Source organism: Macrobrachium nipponense, chromosome 7 (genome assembly GCF_015104395.2).
Source record: "Macrobrachium nipponense isolate FS-2020 chromosome 7, ASM1510439v2, whole genome shotgun sequence".
Lineage (NCBI taxonomy): Eukaryota > Metazoa > Arthropoda > Malacostraca > Decapoda > Palaemonidae > Macrobrachium > Macrobrachium nipponense.
Window position 1 is genome coordinate 31,716,586 of NC_061109.1, and position 16,442 is coordinate 31,733,027.

The 16,442-nt window shown below is 36.4% G+C and overlaps 1 long non-coding RNA gene across 2 annotated transcripts; it reads right to left on the minus strand.

The window, feature by feature from the left end:
* Nucleotides 1-2,742: 2,742 nt before the first annotated feature.
* LOC135217168 (uncharacterized) lies at nucleotides 2,743-11,278 on the minus strand. 2 transcript variants are annotated; one of them, XR_010315069.1, is made up of 4 exons: nucleotides 10,936-11,278; nucleotides 4,853-4,897; nucleotides 3,613-3,786; nucleotides 2,743-2,813 (listed from the first exon to the last, which is right to left on the minus strand). It is a non-coding gene; the product is annotated as an uncharacterized LOC135217168 (long non-coding RNA). The 2 variants fall into 2 exon arrangements; XR_010315070.1 differs by lacking the exon at nucleotides 2,743-2,813 and adding an exon at nucleotides 3,333-3,408.
* Nucleotides 11,279-16,442: the final 5,164 nt, after the last annotated feature.

Genomic DNA, 16,442 nt, shown 5'->3' on the forward strand with positions numbered 1-16,442 from the left:
TATATATATATATATATATATATATATATATAGTATATATATATATATATATATATATATATATATATATATATATAAATATATATATATATATATATATATATATATTATATATATATATATATATATATATATAATATATATATACTATATATTATATATATATATATATATATATATATATATATATATATATATATATATATTTATGTATATATATATATATATATATATATATATATATATATATATATATCATATAGATATATATATAACATTTATATAGTTTCTTATTTCCTAAAAATTCCAATCACTATAGTCCAACTGCAATTCAGGAAGTAAACATTCACAATCCTCACCAGCAGATCAATATAAGGATTAAGTTTAAACCGGATCATAGTGAATCAACGATATATTTACAATAGAATGTTGTAATTACACTGGTCACCAAGGATTGTGATTATTGAAAAATTGTTATCCATTTTGTCACTTTACAAAGCCCCAAGCAAGCCTTTCCCTGAAGTATCAAACCTTACGTTATTTTTTTTTTTTATTTGTCTTCCTTTCTGAAATAAAAGGATCTCCATCAAATCTTCTCATTTCAAGGCAACCAAAGATTTATAAAAATAAAAACCTAATTGTGTTCGTTATATTTAGCCAGCATTCATCATACGAGTACACTATGCCTACCGATTTGATATAAACAATTAGAGCAAAAAAAAAAAAAAAAAAAAAAAAAAAAAAAAAAAAAAAAAAAAAAAAAAAAAACCACGTGCACACAGTTATCTGACAACTCATCCTTATCAAAGTACTTGATACTGCTGAAGAGCCTACTGCACTTACTAGCAACTGCAATGAACCACAGACACACACGAACACGACTGACTTCAATGTATGTACTACCCCTGAAGACACTTCACACTTCCACTCCACTAACGTCGCAAAAATGAGTAAAATTACCGTCATAAGCTACACTGACCGGTACTGACAGCCTATCCCTTACAAACTGTTGATGCCAGTCACATCAACAAACAAGATTTTAAAAAATCACTTGAATAAAGCATAATTGCATAATATTGCTACCAAGTAATTGTTGTAATGGCTCTGTACTTACAGCGATGTAGCATTGTAAACATAGAATAGTGTAGTAATATATAAGTAATATTGTGGGAACACTTGACGCATAAATTAAGTATAATACGTTGGTCTATAATTTTTCCTTTTCTAAGAGGTTGTCATATTTTACTATGGAGTTCCTTAACTGTAGACTATTATTAGTAATAATATATATAAAGAGACTCAAATAAATATAGCGAGTACTCATGGTATCTTATTTAGTATGGAAACATCTATGCTGTGTATCAGTTACAGCATTCTCTGCTCCGTGTTGGCCTTCACTTCAATGGAGATAACAACTAAGAATCTCATCAAAAACGTGCCTTCGGGAAGACTTGAATGTGAAGAATATTTGAGATAAAAGACTGAGACAAAATGGCATCATCTCTCTAAATTAAAGAGACCACACACTTTTATAATTTTAACAATAAACTTGCAAGTCAAACTTTTAGCTATCTTCCATATTTTCAAAAGGAGAATGATTATCAGATGATGAAATCAATATATGCATTCACCATTTACATATGAAAAGGAAAGCGTGACAATATTCAAGGGGCAAAATCTGCTAATAAGCAAAAGTTGAAAGTGCCACCTCTCGAAAGCACTTCACTATCTTGGAGCACAGCTTCTCAGCCACTTGTCGCTGAAGCTTAGCTTCGTCATACTCAAAGATGATGGTGAATATGCCTCTGAAAGTATGGCTGTTGACAAGAACAGAAAGGGGCATCTTGTGGAACGTGGAACCGCGAACAACATTACTGATCCTTACGTGAATCTCCTCCTCAGTAACTAGACGAGTGACATCACCCATATTGGATGTGATGTAATCACAGGATACTGTGCTATTGGACTGAGACGAGCCTTTGGAAAAGAACATGGAATAAGCTTTCTCTGCAAACATTCTACCTGAAAAACACTACTCTCTCATACTCTCTCCAATGGTTTTAGCATAGTCCCAAATTTTTGATGATATTCCTAGGGGTGTCCGAAACAGCATGAGGGGGTGCCCACCCCATATGTAACCCAAGGGCACCGACGGTTTTGGTTTCCAAAACCGACGGAAATTTACTGTATGGAAGTTTCGCGATTAATACGAATCTTCAGTGACACCATATTCACCAAGACATCAACAATGGCCATGTTGACAACTGCTGTGAACACAGACCCAACTGTTACTTTTTCCTTCTTGCACCTCTGGATAAATTTGGAGGTGACATCTTCATCAAGGACCCTCACTATGGAGGACTGCGCTCCTTTTTGCCAGTCGGAGTGAAAACATTTCACCAAGAATGGCGTGTGGCTATCCTGGAAAAGAATATCATCTTCGATCTTTTTTTTTCATCTTGGGGTTCTTCTAGCGCCGCTTTTTTCTCCATGATCAGGTTCATAGTTTCTTCGTCCGATGCAAAATGGCCCAACGATTCCTGGTTGTTGATGGGTTTCTCAGAAATGACATCATTCAGCAAGGAAATGAAGAACCCCATAATATTCATGTTACTCGTCCCGTCCGTCATTCCGTGATGCAGGCCAAAGATTATGTGGCTCTTGAAGGGGAAATGAAGGCTCCAGATCTTTGGTGACTGGCAATGTCAGGGGAATCATAAACTAACCGAGCACAGAAAAGCGCCCAGTTTCACTCTTGTAAGATGACTGCGCAGTGACTCTCTCACTTCCTCTAACTGCGAACCCCGATGAACCTGAAAAGGGTAAAAATGATTGATGAACTGCAGCATTAGCTGCTCAGAACTATAACTGACCTTTATAATTAGGAATTATATGTGGCGTGTTTCTCCTCAATAAAGTGCATTTCCTTTAATAGTACATTCTGTGATGACATGAATGCAAAACAAATTGAAGTCAGTTTTCTTGCTGTGTTTCAAAGAAATCAAGTCTTGCTTTGCACCTCTTAGAAGAATTTTCCTACAACTGGAAAGTCTGCTATCCATGTGGAAAACATACATATTATTTACTTAATATTTAGCAATGAAGAGGAACAGACGACTAGCCTTACATAGTATTTCCTTACTGCTTTGGAAAAGCTCCACTATAGTTTCAGGTGCTGCATTCGGCTTCTGGCTGCTGCAGACCATCCAACACAATGTACTAACATTAAGTAATTTATGTTTATATAAAAGTCAAATTGTTTCTTGTGTATATCTTAATACAGTAAAGCTTAATGTACGCAGGAATAATATATTTACCTACTTTAAAATCAATCTCTGGTTGTAGCCCTTCTGAACCATATCTCGTCCTCAAAGGTACCATAACCATACGTTCAGACTTGGAACCTTCCTATGAGAAAAAAGGTCACTAAAATGTTTCCAAGCAACGGAAGTAATTAAAACTAATCTCCTGTTACTCCATTTTACAATTTATCTTCGTAATTGGAATTCATTTTCTAATTTCCACAATTCCTTTTTATCATTAACAAAGGAAAACTACTTGCACCAACAAAGACCAAAGAGTACTGTGAGGGGACTCAAGACCAGGTCTTACCTGTACAGGTGAGCAACAGCTCTCCTGACGTGCTCTTCTTGCAATGGCTCGGCGCTGCTCAGATCCAGCTGGTACCAGATCAAGACACAGCCGTCCTGATGGTATGATTCCATCATCTTCTCGGAATCAGAGGCCTTCCGGAGCCATTCGCGCCCCGTGAAGATACATTCATCCCTTGGACATAAGGCCATGATGTTTTATAAAACTACAAGCACATTTTTATTAACACTGCTAGTTGGAAGCTTGGAACCATCCCATTGTTAAAGGGAGAAACGTTTCTTGTGTCACAACAACGAAAAAAACAAAAAAATCAGATCCTGAACTTAGCTGTGGCCATTTAACAAGAAAGACAACCCTGAACTCGAACAAAAAGGCAAGACATGACACAAATGTGATACTGACCCTCACACAAAAGTATACCAGCGACAAAGCACGGAACCACCAACTTACATTAAGTGATATACATGAAACAAAGTCTTTTCGTACTGCAAGGATATCAATAGGAAAGACAGCCTGAAACTACGCAAGAGAGAAGGGGCAAAGGCAACCGAAGGGATGGAGTAGGACCTGCTTCACATTCCATATGTATTGTTAACAGGCATTGGCAATATTGATGATAAAATCAACAAATTAACTCCGAGAGGAAGGTAAGACTTTTTGTCCTACATATCACTGCCAAGGGCCGTCGAAAGCATGATGTCCAACAACTCCATGGCACTGAATCTACTGTTCGAGAAAACTTGGTTGAAGAAGGAAATTCTTGGTTAACAAATCTAAGGCGAAGGCATGACTGAGGAGTTTAAATTCCCTAATGTCTGAGCTCTTAAAACCTAAAGCCGTCCCATACCATCAAAAGGCATATATAGGTAAGTCTTGAGAATTGTGCACCAAGGGGCCAGTACCTTTCATCGCATATTGGACAAACTATCAAAGTGCCATCACCTACTTACAATTGGGTTGAGTGACTGAGTGAGCAGACCTCACAAATGCCAGCTCAGCACTCTCTACTAAGACCTGCTGCCCCGTTGGAACAATTAAAATGAGAAAAAGTCTAGCTTGGCCCTTAACCCCGCCATTACACTATTAAATGAAACCCATCAATGATTTTTATGACTTGAGGCCACAGTCACAAAAAAAACACTCTCTCTCTAACAAAGGACTGATTCCAAAATGTAAATATTTTAAAACGACTTTCATCTCGTCATAATATGGTCAAATCAACCTTCCAAGTTGTACTCACCCTTTGCTAGATTCTAGCCGAGACATCACGACCTATGGCGCCTACCTGTGATAGGAGAAAAGTAACTGATCAGGAAAGGTATGCAAAAGGGCACTCATTTCATGTCAGACAAGCAAAAGTTTAAAAATGGAAGAGTTATAATAATTAGACAGCAAAGAGACAAATTTAGTCCATGGGCTACAATAACGCTCACCCGCCCCCTCTTCTTTACACCTGCCACTTTTTTTTTCTCCCGTACTTTGATGTCTAAGCTGCTGGAAAAGCATTGTCAGTCGAGCGATACCTGGTTGCTAGTACCTGTAACCAGCCATTAAAGATGACTGCTGGCCAACGACGGAAAAACCAAATACAACGCCACTTTTCAACCAGCAGGCCTACAAACTTGTGCCACTTATATATTCTAAATATTTTTTGGATGGCAATTTAACTGGAAATGTTATTTTAGAGCTTCTAGATCACTCAACGTATTGGTACACACCATTTGAGAACCTTTATCAAACCTTTATCGACAGATTTATGAAGCATCATCAATAAAAGTTTCTCCTTCAATGGTGTTGTTTTTGCCTATGTATTTTCTTCTTGCTACAAATCTTATAACGTGCCAAAAATCATGTTGTAATCCTACTTCAGATTACAACATGGGGTCAATCAAAAGCCTAGGTTAATCTTAGACAAGAGCATCGCAAAGCTCATGGTGAAATATTGAATGTATTGTTCATTACGACACAGTGAAAAAAGAAAAGAAAAATGTTTCTCCTTTAACGGAATTCTGTCTGCTGTAATACAAAAGGCAGCTGAAAATTTGAGAAGTCTATGGCTAAATTGGCTATGAAAAACAATATAACCTCTTTCGTAATCTTCCCACTGGCTTGTCAGGAAATCATGGATGTCACAAATGCTATCAAACATTTACCCATGGATATCACATGAATATCACAAATGCTATCAAATGATTACACCCATACAGCTAGACTCCCGAACCATGAACAAAAAGAATGTTCTGATTCTGATCTGAAAATTAAATGCTCAAAGGAAAAAAGGAAGCATAGTCATTCAAGTTATGATCATCAAAACTTGCTGCCTCAGCATGAATGTATATTTTGTGGAAAAAGTAAGAAAATTGGCTAATCATACGAAAACCTCATAAGATTTGAATCCAAAAGTCCAGAGGATGCTATTCGAACTGATGGGGCTGAGGTCATCCATGATACTAAAATTATGTGCCGTACAAAGAGGTCGACCTTGTGGCAAAGGAGGCAAGGTATCATCTTGCTGTACCACCTCATCCCTCCAATAGGTCCAGCTTTTAAATCAATTGATAAGGCCATGCAAAATGCTCATGAGAATGCATTTAGATATATCTGTAAATATAAGGAGGACTCAATCATTCAGGGGGCCAACGTTGAAAGAATAACAATGCTGAAAGAGATGTATATCATGAATATGTTTGAAAATCATAGAATTCTATAACAGTGAATACAAGACAGATAAACTGAAAGACAAATTGATTGGAAACCCAACTTTGGGTCTAATGATTTCAGTTTGGAGACCTAACTATAGCACTGAACTTCTGTATTTGTCTAATGTTCACCTCAGTCAAGCTGTACAGGCTGCCTTTGAAGCTGCTGCCTTCGACTCTCGACTATTGGAGGAAGCAGCTCTTGTTATTAGTCAAGTAATCATCTCTTCCCTCAGGTTTTCAGATGAGCTTTCTTGGCCCCCTCCTCTAGGCAAGGTGATGAGAGATCTCACTCCCCCTCCAACACGACTACAGCATTTCATAGTGTTTGATTCTGAAAACCAAAGGATGCCTCATTGAGTCATTGTGTCATGATATTATGTATGCTGTCACAAATGGACAATGGGTTACCTCCAAGCACTTACTTTTGGCCATAACTCACTGGCATATTACTGGGAAAGCAGAAATTATCACATGGTTTAATCAATTTGGTAATTTGAAACCGACAGTAAATTTGTCCAGGTCAGAGATCACCCTGGTCCCTTACCTCCGAACACTGACATAGAAATTACTTCTCATTAATTTTGACCTCCAGGAAGAGACAACATCTGGGAAAGAACTCACTCATGGTCTCATCTATCAAAAAGAAAAACCATCACTGCTGATACCAACAATGACAGTGATGATGCTATACAACATCCAGCTGAAAAGCCAACAAGATCAACAACTCAGAAAATGAGGCCTGTGAAGTATGTAGCGAGTAAACTTCCCCAATTCTATGTGGGGAAAAAGCAGGACCCTCCAAAGCTTATGTCTCTAGAGAACAAATCAGATTTGGAAGTCAGTGTTCATGATTCAGACCTTATGTGGATTTTGGCAAGGAAAATTTCTTTCCAGCCTCAGCAAGACCTACCTCAGACTGTTCCAAGGTGGAAAAGATGGCAGTCATGCACCAAGAAGCAAATAGTGAATCTGTCACCACACTTGAATATCTTCCTCCTACCAGCACCTTATCACAAAAACAGCATAGTGCAAGAATGTCTTATTCAAGCACAAGATATGAACGGTGCAGTAGGACAGCCTTGGACCAATGTGTGTTTTGATTTGGCAGCAGTTAAAAAAGCCAATGGTATCATATGCCAATATCCTGGGAAATTTCCCAAAACATTCATCAGACTTGTTGCTTTTCACATCACCAGTGCCTACTGGGGTGTTGAACAGATCATTATCCAATCTGATTTATGTGCCAGTGGCTCTATCAGTAAGCTATGTACTCAAAACTTTACCTGATGCACATGAACTACTACTTGAGCAGCATGAAATTTGTCAAGGCAAAATTCCAATGGAAACTGAAGCTGCTAGAAAACCTTGTCAAAGACCTAACATATGAAAAATTGGAGGCAACTTTAAACCAGCCACAAGTTGTCAACTGCTGCATCAAGGACTTTGAAGAGGAGGTCAGATGTGGGGAGCTCGGCAAGACTGGTGTTGCGTGGATGCACTTAATGGACAAGATGTTAGTTGGCCTGGAGTTCCTCCAAGGCACTACTAAAAATAAAAATAACTAGAACCTTCACATCAGCTCCATACGAAATATGTGCATTACTTTCTTCAACATGGACCATCCAAACTATGCAAGGTGAAAACCATAACCTTAGTTTTTCATCGTTAATATGTATAAACTCAAAATAGTTTCATGACAAATCTAAAATTACACAACCTTTGTCATCTCATCACTATTTTTAAGGTATGGTACCTATCACTACTAGAGACTCATTAATATCAACCCAGAACTAAGTAGTCTGCTGGAGGATAAGGACATAAGCATCAATCGATCATTTGTCCCTTCCAGTCGTAATGCCGTAGATCAGATGGATGAACAGACAAATAACAGGCATACTGCAGGTTCAGGCGCAGGAATAATAGGCTTCATTCAAAAGATAGAGATATGTAAGGAGGAAACAACAATCCAATCTCAGACAATTAAATTGCAAATCTTTAGTTAGAATTGCCTAAAAATCCTACAACAAACATCCCAAGTCCCTTAAAGCTATGTTACGTTTTCACACACCTGAAGAAAGGCAAAGTGGTGCATCCTTCTGCATGGTATTGAATGGATTGATGAAGCTCTTGAACATCTTCACTGTCCGCTGCACCACCTCTTCTGACTTCCAAAGCTCATCTGCCTTAAGGTCCTTGTGTGTTAAATCACCCTCTTTCTCCTGATCACCCATCTCAGAAATATAAAAGACTGTCTGCAAAAATATTAGATATAAAATTATATATGATACAGTGCAGGCTAGTTTTTCCTGAAATGTAAGTAATTATGATATGGGTACATCCACTCATACTTCAGATGGCAGGCATCAGGACACTTTCGTGCTGCATACTGTGAGGTAAGCACAAAAACAGTGGATGTACCACACACCAACACCCCTCCATGCCGCACCCCCCCTCATAATTACTTACATTTCAGGAAAAACTAGCCTGCACTGTATCATATATAATTTTATATCTAATATTTTTGCAGACAGTCTTTTATATTTCTGAGATGGGTGATCAGGAGAAAGAGGGTGATTTAACACACAAGGACCTTAAGCAAGATGAGCTTTGGAAGTCAGAAGAGGTGGCCTGCAGCGGACAGTGAAGATGTTCAGAGCTTCATCAATCCATTCAACTACCATGCAGAAGGATGCACCACTTTGCCTTCTTCAGGTGTGTGAAAAAACGTAACATAGCTTTAAGGGACTTGGGATGTTTGTTGTAGGATTTTTAGGCAATTCTAACTAAAGATTTGCAATTTAATTGTCTGAGATTGGATTGTTGTTTCCTCCTTACATATCTCTATCTTAACAGCAGGTGTTTTTCTGTTTCTGCTGATGTATCCCAGGAAATTCCTATTTGATAACCAGGGGAGAGAGCAATGGATGACTTCATCTCATCAAGTTCCATGATCCCATTCCTAAATGAAAAAGACCAAAATTTATAACTGCTGTACATACAGTCTTGAAAAATAACAAGATGCTGAAGATCAAGGCCAAGTGAAATGTTTTTGGTCAACTGGAGAACCTAGCAGGAACCATTATTTACCTCAGTTTCTGGAGGTAGTTTCTACCCAATGAGCTTGGTGCTACCACATGGGCACTCGCAACACCAGATGGTTATCCTCTCAAAACAGGCAGGTCAGCACTGCTTCATATACTAGAGAAACAATGTGTGATTCTGAAGAGACCAAAGGGTGCAGCTAGTGTCACTGAGGCTGATAGTTTGATCCAATAACTCTTATCAATCTTAGTAACATAAGACCTATGCCAGCTGATATTCAACTTTCTTCCTCAGTGAGAAAGTTGATTTTTTGTGTGGTCAGTATCAAGCAAACTCAAATTCACTGAGCGAAGGCAGAGAGGAATGGGAGAGTGTGACAGTCAAGGGACTACTCCAAAAAACTCCAGCAGACTTCAAAGAAGTTTATCTAATAACAAAAACACGATTCAGTTCATGATCTAATAATTGAAAAATGGCAAACTGATAAATATGCATCCATGATCATAGGGAGGCAAGTCATTGTGACTCATAAGTGCTATAAGCTTACCAGTGACGGGAGCAAGGTCTACAAAACAGAAATGAATGACCTGTCCAATAATCATGTATTTACGGGTTGTCTTGATTTGTGAATATGTTCTGCAAAAATCCAGTTGTCAGTTATATTAAATTTTCTTTGATAAGATAATACTCTTTATTTGCTGCTGCATATCAAGGATACAGCACAGCCAACTTCAGCAGTCATCATTGGGTCACCAAATACAAATGCGCATTTCTTCTGTTCCTTGCCTCTGTTGACAGCTTTAATGTACTAGTATAGCTACATGGAAACGGAATCTGGAGGGGCCTACATGCATTCACTGGATGTGATACTACTAGTGCCTTTATGAGAAAAAGGAAGGCCCATCCATTGAAAATTATGCTGAAAAATTACCAGTATGTAAATGCCTTTCGGAAACTTAGGGAGCTAGAGCAGGTGGCAAATGATGTGGTTGATGTCTTGGAGGAGTTTGCTTGCACAATGTATGGATTCAAGCCAACCAAAAAATGCCGCCCATCTACAATTATTCAGTGGTTTACAGCAACGGAAAGGTGTACTGAGCACTGACGTATGTATGGACATCAGCTTTTTTCCTCCATGCGCCACTCCTCCACGCACTCCGAGTCTTTTTCCTTCAGCATTAGGTATTGTAACTACCAAGCTGCAACCTGGAGAAAGTCGCTGGAACCATACTATCACCTATCAGATCCCATTCTTCATGGCTGGGTTCAGGGAGCTAAAGGACTAGAGTTCCAGTGAACGTATCCAGAGATGATACCACGTGACTTGGTGTTAATTCTTCTCACTAAACCCCCAACTTTGAGGATGATGACACAGAAGGTGAAGAGCTTCAACCACCAGTTCTCAGCCATGAAAATGAACATTTTCATGAAACTGAACTTGATCAATTAACGTAGTGCTACCAAACGTTTTTACCTCAATTATAGGTTTTTTGACATATTGAATGATCTTGAGGTCCCAAAATACCAATTTCAGTCAAACTTCCACCGCAAAAATAGTTGGAATACATTAATAACTCACGTTTATAGGACTGCTGGTTGAAAAATGGTATTGTATTTAATTTATCTTGTTGACCAATGGCCATCTTTAATTGCTGTTTACAGCTACTAGCAACCAAAAATTGCTTGATCAACCATGTTTTCCTTGAAGCACTGACGTCAAAGTTACTGGAAAAAGAAAGAAAGAAAGAAAAATGGCAGGTTTGGGGGGAGGGATAATTGGCCTAGTTGTCCATTTGCTGAAAAATCGTGAATGAAGGCTGAAACTTAGGGATGATGTTGCATGTAACATAATGGTCTGGTCAACATATACAAAAATGAGCACTTACGAATGTATTTTGTTTGTAGATTCATGGGTTCCCAATATTTCTTTAAAATACCGAAAATTGTAAAGCAGTCTAGTTAAAAAGTTTAATTTTTTATCTACATGAATTTCACATTACCTTGCAAAGAATATTTACAAACAGAGCTTGTGTAACTTTTAGAAAAAAAAAAAGGTTTTATAACAAAAGATTTATTGGTATTATGTTTGCTTTTTTAAGGCAATTTACTAATTACTCCGCATGCTTTAATATTTAATAATACTTTACAAAAATTAATCATTGTGTTGAAAAATGTCAAATTTCTAAATTTGGCAAAATGCCTCTTATAATACCTCAAATACTTACAATGAAAATACCACGCATAAAAGAACCATAGATAAAAGCTATGCAACTCTCACATGGTAATGATTGCATGTTTGATTTTTGCTTATTTACACAAATGAAAGTTTGTCAATACAAGTTATTTAACAGCAAAGTAAAACCAGTATTCATTCTCCTGGGAAAACGTAAAAGGTTTTGATAATGAGGAGTTTCCATTCAAAAAATTATTTCAACAAAGTATTCGCATAAAAATTTTTGCGATTCTTCCTAACGTCTTAAATACCAAAGTATGTTGATCATTGCATTAGGCATGCTTTGATATCCATAGAAAAACAATAAAAAAATTCAGTGCACACAGGAGTTCATGATAAAATTGAACATGAAACAAAATTAAAATTAATTCTGATTTTACTCTCCTCCACAGGGCTCTAACACTTCTGATTGGTTTCTATTCCAAGATGAGATAGTCTTTTTATACAAAAATTTTTAAGATAACAGCTTCCCGTCTGAACTGGTCTTTAAGATACTTCGCTCGCTTCTAAACAAGTACACCCAGTTACAAAAGAGGTGTTGCCCCGCCAGGCCTGGCTCAGTGAAATCATGCCCTTCTTGCCCTGAAAGTGGCCCACGTTCAAACAACCAGTACATAGTTAGAATGGTTCGAAAGGGAAGAGGAGGGAAATTACGGTAATCACGCATAGAAATGCAATATTGAATGAGAGAGAGAGAGAGAGAGAGAGAGAGAGAGAGAGAGAGAGAGAGAGAGAGCTTTTATTCCTGTTTAGTTATTAATCTGACTGATAAACTTGAGACATTCTGCTTTAAGAAACATGTTATCAAATATTTTTGGGAAAATAATTATGAAATCTTATCACATCGTATGGTTTTTAATCGTTATCACATTTTCTAAATATTCTAAATAAAAATGCCTTAGATATTGTTGAAACTGACTATTCATATTAATATTATTTAGACGAAAATATCCTTTTTAATTATCCTATAAGCAGCGGTATTCTCTCTCTCTCTCCCTGTCCTCTGTCTTATATCGCCTGGATTGACTATTTAAATAATGGTAGATATTTGATATGTTATTTGGATGTGTCCAAGGATCACAAAACCGTAAATGGCTACTCTACCAACTTGTGCTAGGATGTATCTATTTTTGCCCTAGATTGACTGGACTATAATTATATGTATTACCAATAATATACGAATCTGGTCACAAAGATGTTAAACACCAGGTTTTGCAGTCTTGGGTTGTATAAGTCATCAAAGAATAAGTATTGCAAGGATATTATTTTATTAATTAATCTATGCTAAGAACACATTTACTGGATATGCTAATCTAGTAGTATAAGTTTTGTATTTATGGCATAACTTAGTTGAGTTACTAGTATTTGAGTGTGATGGGCCACTTGGCTCCACCCCTCACAACCATCTAGGCTACTTATAGAAAGTATTTCAATTTGTTATATTTCTTATATTATAGAATATTTATTATATTATTTCCGAAACAATGTGAGAATAAATGTGAAATGAAATGCAGTGAAATGTGGGCATCGGCGCATGAACATAATGATGGTGTGGTATAAAGTATGTAGGTGTTGCAAAACCGTATACTATTAACTTATTATTTAGTGTCTCAAATTATTTTGAGTGTCTTTAGATTTGGTCAGCTCGGTCACGTCTTAGCTAACCCTCCCACCACCCCCTACCGCCATCCCCCCCCCCCCCACCCCCCCCCCCCCCTAACCCCACCTTCCGGCTAACACTTGCTCACTCACTCGGCCTCTATTCATTGCTTCAGCGGCTGATATCCAACTCACACTAGTGTTCCCCCTCCAAGCTATTAATAAAACCCACCACTTTACATATATCCTGTTCATTAGTCTTTTACATACCCATGTTTTTATTTTTTTGTAATAAAATCATTGTAAACATTTGGAAAAAAAAATGTCGTATGAAATACTGTCATCTGAGTATTATATTTTACCTTCCAAAAAACATCCATCAGAACAATCTCATCATCACTGTAAGACATTAGGATCCCGAATATGAGGTGGTGTGGGGATAGAAGGATATTTATAACAGGTGACATTGGGTGACCTTAATTTAAGTCTTGACGGGTTCGCTTATCAACATTTATATGGTAATGATAGTCATACCTTTACTGATAGCAGTTAATATAAATGATTCTAAGTCGCCATCACGACTGGCACATAACGTTATAGGGTTACCGAGAGATCATCTTTGTATATCTGGTTAATGTTCGTTACAATCGTTTACGTTATGAATCCTGGTTTTCACACGAGGTAACGTGCCACACACAGCCATGGACGAGCTGTATATAACGCCAGTGGTCTTGGCAGTCGTGTTTGCAGCCTTTGAGGTAGAATATGGTCAACAGAGTTGCCTTTGTTTGCTGCCGTCATCCCTACAAACGTTGAAATAGATAAGTATATAATACATAGATTATAGTGCACATTATGTTATTCCAAACGCATAGATAAACGCAATGACCTCGACTAACACTTACCTAAGTTTAGATAATCGTAATTACCAAATAAAGCCCCACAAAGGCTGCGAACACGACTTTCAAGACCACTGGCGTTATATACAGCTCGTCCATGGCTGTGTGTGGCACGTTACCTTGTGTGGAAACCAGGATTCATAACGTAAACAATATCAAACATCCACCCTTATTTAAATAATCAATCCAGGCGATAGAAGACGGAGGACAGAATATGTGAGAGAGAGAGAGAGAGAGAGAGAGAGAGAGAAGAGAGAGAGAGAGAGAATACCGCTGCTTATAGGATTATTAAAAAGGATATTTTCGTCTAAACTTTATATTAATATGAATAGTCAGTTCCAACAATATCTAAGGCATTTTTATTTAGAAACTGTGATAACGATTAAAAACAATACGATGTGATAACATTTCATAATCATTATTTTCCAAAAAATATATGATATGTTTCTTAAAGCAGAAGGTCTCGCGTATATCCGTCAGATTAATAACTAAACAGGAATAAAAGCTCTCTCTCTCTGTCCATATATATTTCATTCAATATTGCATTTCTTTGCGTGATTACCGTAATTTTATAAGTGGGTGTACTTCTCCCTCAAATCTACAATTTATGATATTCCTAAATTGAATTTTTATGCGACGTTTTCGTTTTTATTTGAAAACCCATTTCGCAACATATCCAAAATAGGTTTGGAGCTATTAAGGTTCACCTGACACCTATTAATCCTGTTACCATTGGGTCATCACTTGAATGCAAAGATCGGTTGTGGCCTTATATTTCCTCTGGGTGTGTGTATAAATATGTGTGTCCTTAATGTAATTTAGGAACTTATATTGCATCCACCAGGAGGCTTCTGAAGGTACGCATACTCTCCTCTCATCGTGGAGTAAGCTATAGGACAAGCAGCAAAATTACAAACCCAGTTTTTCTTAATATTAATAGAAATCATTCCAGAATGTGTAAAACTTCTATTGAAAATAAGGTCTTTTCAGTTTTAGGGCGAGCTTCCAACACCCATGAATTGAAAATTTTACAATCGTTAAGGATCAAATGACTCGTCCCTTTGTTGAACAGCCAAACCTCTGCAGTCTTAACACTGCCACTGAATAGGTTGGTGCAGCTCTGCTTAACTTTTTCTTTTCTTTTTTTTTTTAATGTTTTGTGTTTTAAGTTGTCCTTTAAGTTGTTCTTTTTTATATCTTAAATTTGTAATCATTGTGCAACTTTGATTTGAAAATTTCAAATTCATAGCCTTCTTGTAATCTATATTATCTATTTTGTACAGCCCTCGAAAATGTAATGAAGACATATTGAAACTGTGGGGATAAATTGACCCTTTTTAGCCAGTTTTTATGTCCTCCTCTTCACTGATGTGTATATATATAAGTGTATATATATATAAATACTCTATATATAATATATATATATATAATAGTATATATATAATATAGATTATTCTATATATATAATCTCTCTATCTATTATAATCTATCTATTAATATCTTTTATATATAAAGGTATCAGCCACGAGGGATATATATTATATAATATATTATATATTCTATAGCTATATTATATATTATATTATATATATATATATCATATTATATCTTATTATATATAATATATATATATATATTATATAATCTCTATATATAATTGAAACACAACGGTATCTCCAGTTACTGTACATATCCTTTACGGAGATATAAATTATTGAATCATAATAAAAAACACAAAACTAAACAAACTCCAGCAAGTTCAAGACACTATCATATGAGTGCATGCGTATTCTAGTATTTTTTAATTATTTATTATTATTATTATTTCTTTTTTATTTTCCTTGATTTACCGTACCGTATTTAATTTTAATTTCAGTTGCATCTAAATACATACCTTAACACTACACAAGAGATTTTTATCCCCATTGATATTTCATCTCTAATCACCGTAAAAATAATTATTCAAAATACAAATTTCCCGTGCAGAAAAGACAAAATCAAACAGGGCTGTAGTAAGTTCACTGACGCCATATAATAATAATAATAATAATAATAATAATAATAATAATAATAATAATAACTAATAACTAAATAATAATAATAATAATAATAATAATAGCTTAAAAAGCAGGAAGATATTTACCATCTGGTAATAGACCGCAACATACCCAGAGCCAAGGTCAAGAGAAAAGGCAAGATATCACTGGTTATCATAGTACTATTTTCAGCCTCTCCAAGTGTGCTTTACGACGTTTAAAATGCAAGACTGAAATAGAAGGTACAACAAAGAAATTTCCCTGCGTATTTTAAATTCACATTAGAAAAATTGTGACAAGGGAGACTTTAATTACCGTA